General features: G+C 47.1%; 1 non-coding gene across 1 annotated transcript; it reads right to left on the reverse strand.

The window, feature by feature from the left end:
* Nucleotides 1-2,775: 2,775 nt before the first annotated feature.
* Nucleotides 2,776-2,882, reverse strand: LOC128576634 (U6 spliceosomal RNA). The gene has a single exon (XR_008377465.1). It is a non-coding gene; the product is annotated as a U6 spliceosomal RNA (small nuclear RNA).
* Nucleotides 2,883-8,157: the final 5,275 nt, after the last annotated feature.

Here is an 8,157-nt window from a genome sequence, read left to right on the forward strand (position 1 = left end):
GAGGAAGGCGTCTTCCTAGCTCAGAGGGCTCAGCCAGCCCTGCGCCTCCCCACACTCCAGAGGAAGGCGTCTTCCTAGCTCAGAGGCTGCAGCCAGCCCTGCGCCTCCCCACACTCCAGAGGAAGGCGTCTTCCTAGCTCAGAGGGTGCAGCCAGCCCTGCGCCTCCCCACACTCCAGAGGAAGGCGTCTTCCTAGCTCAGAGGGTGCAGCCAGCCCTGCGCCTCCCCACACTCCAGAGGAAGGCGTCTTCCTAGCTCAGAGGGTGCAGCCAGCCCTGCGCCTCCCCACACTCCAGAGGAAGGCGTCTTCCTAGCTCAGAGGGTGCAGCCAGCCCTGAGCCTCCCCACACTCCAGAGGAAGGCGTCTTCCTAGCTCAGAGGGTGCAGCCAGCCCTGCGCCTCCTCACACTCCAGAGGAAGGCGTCTTCCTAGCTCAGAGGCTGCAGCCAGCCCTGCGCCTCCCCACACTCCAGAGGAAGGCGTCTTCCTAGCTCAGAGGGTGCAGCCAGCCCTGCGCCTCCCCTCACTCCAGAGGAAGGCGTCTTCCTAGCTCAGAGGGTGCAGCCAGCCCTGAGCCTCCCCACACTCCAGAGGAAGGCGTCTTCCTAGCTCAGAGGGTGCAGCCAGCCCTGCGCCTCCCCACACTCCAGAGGAAGGCGTCTTCCTAGCTCTATTGCTGGTTCCTTTGCTTCAAAATGAAAGTTAAGAATACAATTTAGAGAAGGTCACTAAGAGAAAAGTGGAGTAGCTACTTGGAAAGAGCTAAGAACTTCGGATGGAAAAAAGGTTCTCACAGGGAAATAAAAAGGGAAATGAATGAGAATGAACAGAGATGGGGAAAGAGTGTGAACTTGTGAGGACAGTTTGGGGCCATTGCAGGTGTAGATCATGGTGCTGCCTGCAGCTTGGGTGAAAGAATAAAAACACAAAAACTGCAGTGGGAAAGTATTTTTAGTATCAGTGACTTATGAATAAGACCCTCCCCCCTTTAGAGCTTTGAGAAGGACTTCATTATAGATTTCATTTGCTTTTCAATTAATTGGTAACAACAAACTGTGGGGATCCAGCCCTGTGCAGAAGCTGCTTTAAAGCAGTAGGGGGCCGGCCAGAGTTGATGCATGATGTATCTGAATGGGAGAGTGAGGCAGAATTAACTCCAGCAGGGGGGCCACCCAGGCAGCCACCAGGACAGACCCAGGCCCTGTGCAGCCCACCAGTCCTGACCTCAGCAGTGTGCAGTGGCAGGAGACCCCGGGGAGGGCACTGCAAGGGCAGGAGCCCTGGGGTTAAGGGAGGACAAGGAGGCGCAAGCCAGGAGCTCCTCATCACCAGGCTTCTCCCCAGCTCTGCCTTGTCCCCACCTTCCCACGGAGGCTTTAGGACACACCCTTCCACTGGGACATGTGCTACCCAACTTCCTGAAAATTGCACATTTTTCTCGCGCTGGGGATGCCTGCTGTTTACAACAACACTCTGGATAGCTTGGTTTTGTTTTAATGATGTCTTTTTCATCCTTAATCGAGAAGTCTGTCATAACAAGCTACTATAAATTACTGCCAGCTCTCCTGTTTTACCGCCTCCAGTCTCTTGGCTGTGATACAGGGCACATAAATCTCGTCATCAGAGCCCAACCAGCCACACGAGGCGCCAGGGCTGCCTCCTCCACGTCCTCGCCTTTCGCACTCCCTCCACCTCTCCCAACGTGCAGTGCCTCAGCCAACACGGAAGAGGGGCTGCTGGGGTGGACTTTAATCAGCTCCCGTGGGGGCCGTGAAGATGAATGGGATTCAGGACCTGGGTTAAGGGAGGGGAAGAAAGGAGAGGAAACAGATCAGCAGCAGTCAAGCCTCAGAGGCCCTAAATATTTCAGAACTGGAATTAGGTAGAGACAGACACAGGGGTGTCCAAGTGGAAGAAGGAGAGAGAGAGAGAGAGAGAACGTGTGTATGTGTGTGTGATTTGCACTGATAGATAACAGAACTCGGCAGGTTCCAGCAACTCAAAGGATAAGACTTGTTCATTACTGATTTTCCTCCATGTTTGATTAGAATTAGAAATGGAGGAAGGAGTGAAAGACTAACCCCAAGCCCTTGGCTACTTAGATGCTTGCAATAAATCAAGATCTTAATAGTTTTTTTAAAAAGAAGGTATATATCTAACGCTTTTCCTCCTATATCAAGTCAGGCACATTCTTCATCTTTCTCCCACTGCGCAAAGTGAGTCGTGGGCATGAGCACACATGAAATCCCCACTGATGCAAAGCACAATAACTAAGGACATTAATAAATGGTATGTAATGAAAAATGAATAAATAAATACAGCTGCTTCCGGGGGGCAGGGGCATTTGCTGTTGAGAGCTTCCCTCTCACTTCTCTCTGGCTGGGCTCCTCTTCCTGGGCCGGCTGAGGCTGAAGACCTTCCCTTCCCCTTCCCCCTTAGAGTCCCTGCAACACAGCAGTTCCTCAACAAGGGAGAGGGGGAGACCAGGGATACCAGTGGATGAGCTTCTTCTGAATGCTCGGAGACTTTTATACTACATACATTTATATAATAGTTTGTATGAGTTTATATTAACTATCTGACAAGACTGAAGTGGGAGGGGAAAAGACAGAAAAAATGTGAGAGGTGGGATTAAAGAAAGTTCTGGAAAATGTTTTCCTCTCCTGTGCTGAACTCAAGTGGGTCCTGCTGTGGCCTTTGTTGCCCCTGGAAAGGGTCAGCTTTCAGCTGGTTGGGTCCTTGGCTGACGTGTCTCTCTGTTTTTTTTTTTTTTTTTTCAATATGGAATGCTTCATGAATTTACCTGTCATCCTTGCGCAGGAGCCATACTAATCTTCTCTGTTTCGTTCCAATTTTAGTATATGTGCTGCCGAAGCGAGCACTGATGTCTCTTTTGGTCTAACTGAATCCTAAGCCTTTTCCCAGCCCCAGGCTGTAATCATTTCTTTCAAGCTTGTGATATTTTTTTCACTTCCTTCTTGCCTGCCCTGCAGATCCTCTGACTATTCCTAATTAAACCCCACCAGCTCCTCTTCTCACACACTGTGCTTTTACAATGGCTCATTCTGCAATTACCTCATTTCTCGAGCACCTCTAGATTTCTATGCATCACCACAGAGAATCCCCTCCCCTGTATCTCGGTTATCTCGGATGTGTTCATAGTCTATCCATTCCCCTCTCACTGCCTCAGCTCCAGGCAGCATTTCAACCTCTTCCCTGGGTATCGACACTTAGATATCCAGGGATGAATAACACTCAGGACACTTCCGTTAATGATGTTATTTTCTTCCGCTCAAAACCTCAGCTATATTATTGATTCTTCCTTCACTTACATCTTCACTTCCCATCAATTACCATGGTCTGTAAAATGCCTACAATCCCTTCAGCCCTTTCTAGACTCTCTTGACACCTCTTGCTTGGCCAAATATACACACATATCCAACCACACACATGTATATTCTCCCCACACCTGCCACCCTGGCTATTTATCTAAACTGCAGTGTCTTCATTTTTCAATCCATGCTAAACTGCTATCATATACATTCGACTTTCTTCCCCAACTTACTCCCACCCCAGAATGAGAAAACCCTCTTGCTTGTAGAAAATCTCAAAATAATGGAGAAAGAGCCTTGCCTTTCACTATAGGTGCTAAAAAGAGAGAATCTGTGTTTCCTTTCTGGCCCCTTGGAAGCTAGGTCGAGGGCATCAACTGAACTTTGCAGATGTGTGGCCCCACCAGTGAACCTAAGTCTGAGAGAGACGCCTAAGGAGACGGGTGGAGTGAAAGATAATTTGCAGCGGCAATGGTAGAGTTCTGCAGCATGGCTGTGAATGGTCTCTGGTGGACATGGACGGCCGGTGCAGAGTAAGGAGGACTCACATTGTGCCCAGCAGTGCCTCGCCTCCCAGAACAACCCAGGGGTGGGGTCTTGGTGTTCTTTTCACTTGCCTCTCTTCTCCAGAATCATTTGCCATTCTTATTTTATAATCTTTTCATCACTTCTGTGAACTACCCACTATCATTTCTGCAGATTCCTTTTTTTGTTTGAGTTTTCCAAGTATGTAATCATGTTTTCTGGTTTATCTGATGCTCTGACAGCCTGGAGCCTTGCTGACCCTCTGGGACTGCACCTCTGAGGGATTCCTAGAGATCATCCCTAGAACCCTATCTAGATTCCTAGAACCCATTCCTGGAGATCATGAAGTCTGGGCTGAAAATGCTCCTTTCACATGCAAACTCACCAACCCAGAGGCCATACCCCAAACCACCCCCTTTATAGGACACTGCCCTAATCATGCAAGATGATTAAAAAACTGGATGACCGTTGGAGTCTTACTTCTCCATTCTTGTGACACTTTACTAAGAATGTGTTTTAACTCCATCCAGGTTAATACAAAAGATGTAAAGCCTCTATGATTTTTAGTGGCTGAATAGTATTCCATGGTATACATATTCCACAGCTTATTAATCCATTCCTGGGATAGTGGACATTTAGGTTGTTGTTTCAACATTTTGGAGATTGTAAATTGAGCTGTAAGAATCCAATGAATTCAATACTAATATGAGTATTAGTGTATTAGTAGATAATATAATACATGCCCAGGTAAGAGAAAAACTCAAATTAGTTCAAGGTGGGGGTCAGGGGAATGAGGACCAGGAGAAGTGAGGAGAGAGAGAGATGGGTGTGCTCCCACTTAATGGGCACAATGTTAGGGTGTATGGCACACCTCTTGGGGGTGGGACTATTATGAAGGACTCTACTCAACAAATGCAAACATTGTAACCTAATTCTTTGTACCCTCAAATTAACTTGAAACAATTAAAAAAAAAACAAAAAAAAAACAGAACTGGATGACAAGGGAAAGGCCCTTTGCCCAGAGCACACTGAGACTATTTGAAGTAGCCAGCCCTGAGGCTGCTCACCCTGCTGGTCCTGCTCCTCCAGTGGGAGCCACATTAAAGGCATTTGCTCCTTCAGCCTCTGACTCCCCTGGAGCTTCCTGGTGTGCTGTGCCATGTGCTCCTGTTTCCAGGGATCTCTGAATGGAAAAGAAAACTTCTTCCTTCTCAACAGTCATTCTCGTACCTGCATGTCTCAGCACATGTGATTAAAACAAGTTCTGGGTACCCTTAAAACACCAGAAGGTGCCTGCAATGAAGGACCTTAACCGGAACATTTGCTGTGTTTTCAGGGTTTGGAGGGTGACTGGGAAGAGGAAACTGTTAAAATGAACTTTAGAAGGGTTGTATTGAAAAACTGCAAAAGAAAACCTCTTAGTTGCCCAGAATTAGGAACCTGGGATTAAGAACTATTGAGCTACATAGGATTTGGTGCAGGAAAGTGGGGACATAACGTTGTCCCCAGCATCTCCCAGAGCTCTGATGGCTTCTTTTCTCTGTGCCTCTCTGCAAGTCTGTTTCTTTTCTTTTCTTTTTTTTTTTTTGAGACAGAGCCTCAAGCTGTCACCCTGGGTAGAGTGCCGTGGCATCACAGTTCACAGCAACCTCCAACTCCTGGGCTCAAGCGATTTTCCTGCCTCCACCTCCCAAGTAGCTGGGACTAGAGGTATTCACCACAATGTCCGGCTATTTTTTTGGTTGAAGCCATCATTGTTGTTTGGCGGGACCAGGCTGGATTCAAACCCGCCAGCTCAGGTGTATGTGGTTGACGCTTTAGCAGCTTGAGCCACAGGCACTGAGCCCGTCTGTTTCTTTATCGTGTTTCTCTGTCATTACTAGTTTTCTCTGATTTAGTGGTCAGTATGCCCAGGCCCCAAGTGGTGGCACCCTTATCAATTGAGCCTTCAGTTGAAATACCCACCATGAGGTACCTCAGGCTTGTACAGGAATGGACACCATGCTTGCAAAGGACAGTTACTGATTCTTATCACATTAAAGGGGAATGCTGAGAATAGGACCATCTCCTGGCAAGCCTGGAGACGTTTTGTGACTTGGAGGCAATCCCCCAAGTAACTTAGTGTTCCAGAATGAGATGATCAGTCACTCACTAGTAAGCATGTGTTAAACATTCATGCTTGGTACTTCTTCATGGGGGATGTGGGGAAAGAAGACCGGAGGAAAGAGCACGTGGAAATCCTTACGAATGCAGCCCTCATATGTAATTACCTTAACTCTCCACATCTGTTGTGCATAACCTTAATAAATAGCCGTCGTGGAGGGGGCTCTGGGCTGCCCTGCACTTAAGGTTAGCTCACCTCCTGCAAGCTTTAATCCATGTCACACCTGGTTCCTTCCTGCGGTGACTGAGACCAGGGCTTTACGGGTCGCGACACAGGCTCAGTAACATATAGTCCACAGACCAAATTCTGATTGGCACTTGTTTATCTAAATATATATTTTTTGAAGAACAAAGCCATTCCCAGTAACTTTTAGGTTATCTATTGTAGCTTCTACTCTACAATGACAGAGCCAAGTAGCTATAACGAGAGGGACCGGCTTATAAAAGGCAAAATTTTTACTACCTGGCCTTTTACAGAAAAGAAAAAAATCTGGGCCACTGATCTAACTGACTCAGCCTCTCTGCTTCCTAGATTCAGCCCTGGTCAGATTGCTGGCCTGATTCAATTACCGGAGACAAAGTGGATGTGGTATTGTGTCATTCATAGAAATATCTTGTTGAGTTTGTGGTGAAGGAACAAGTCTCTAAGAACAAAAAGGTGGAAGAGAAAAGAATGCATTAATTATCACTTCTACCTTCAGGGTAAATGTATCACTTTCATCTTCACTGCATGCTTCAAAGGCATATGATAGCTCCCCACTTCTCACTAAAATAAAAGCTGAAGATTGCTGCATCGCTTTTGAAGTTGTTCCCGTTCTATCTTTATGATGTTGAGTAGAAACATAAGCTTCTGTGCCTCCTGCTCTTCCTTAAGCTGCATTGGTGGTTCGGTAGCCAGAATGACCAGAAGAAGCAAAAAGGGACCAGCCATGTTATTGGCTGGATGTCTTATCCATTTTAGTGTTATTGTAGCAGAATACCTAGGACTGGGACATTTATAGAAAGGAGGTTCATTTGGCTGATGACTCAGTGGCTAGAAGGTTCAAGACCGGGCAGCTGCCTTTGGTGAGTGCCTCAGGCTGCTTCAACTCACGGCAGAAAGAGGCAGGGAAGCAGACGTGTGGTCAAAGGGACCACATGGCTAGAGGGTACGCAAGATAGAGAGAGAAACACAAAAAGCCAGACTCTTTTTAGCAACCTCTTCTCAAACAAACTAATCCATTCCCTTGAGAGCAAGAAGTCACTCGTTCCCCAGCAAGGACATTAATCTGTTCATGAGAGATCTGCTTCCAGGACACAGATGCCTCCCACTACACCCAGCTTCCCAACATCACCACATCAGGTATCAAATTTCAATATGAGTTGTAATGGGGACAAACCACATCCAAACTCGTGGGATGCATGCCCATAGAAGGCAGCCAAGTGGTTTAAAGGCTCAGCACTCAACAGAGGGCCACAACTGGTATCTGGTTAATATCTAAGAAAATCCATGAAAAATTTGGGAAGCCTACTGAGGAAGAAGTCCAAGTGTAAACTCCCTTGTGTCCTGAAATGAGCCAAATTGCCGCACTCACGAGATGGAGAGGACATGAGTGAGGCAGGATCCTATCTGTGTAAAGTTCACATATAGCACAATCCCAAGATGAGGCCCGGCCATAGCTAAACAAGTAGTAAGCTCAGGTTCATGAGCCCAGTGAGAAACCAGTCTTGGAGAGAAGCCTAGATTTTCAGAAAAGAAATGAGGCTTGGTAGGCAAGCCTGTGCCCCATAATTATTCCTATTACTCAGATCCCTGCTTGGGTGGAAGCAAGGCTAATTCCCAGTTTTGACAGCATGTTGAGCTGAGGCTTCACCCTTCACTCCAGTCAGGGACAACTGTGAAATGGAATGTTGCTGAGCCTGCAGATGACAGGAATCCCCAGCTCCTGCTGAGGTGAGCTGGGATAAAGTAAAATATTAGGTTATTTGTTTACTTTCTACTATTGCACAGCATGGGGCTTCTAATGCAGTGGTCTCCAACCTTTTTGGCACCTAGGACCAGTTTCACAGAAGGCAGTTTTTCCACAGACTAGGAGTAGGGGATGGTTTGGGGAAGATTCAACCAAATTACATTTACTGTGCATTTTATTTCTATTGT

The sequence above is a fragment of the Nycticebus coucang genome, chromosome 24 (assembly GCF_027406575.1).
Source record: "Nycticebus coucang isolate mNycCou1 chromosome 24, mNycCou1.pri, whole genome shotgun sequence".
NCBI classification, from domain to species: Eukaryota; Metazoa; Chordata; class Mammalia; order Primates; family Lorisidae; genus Nycticebus; species Nycticebus coucang.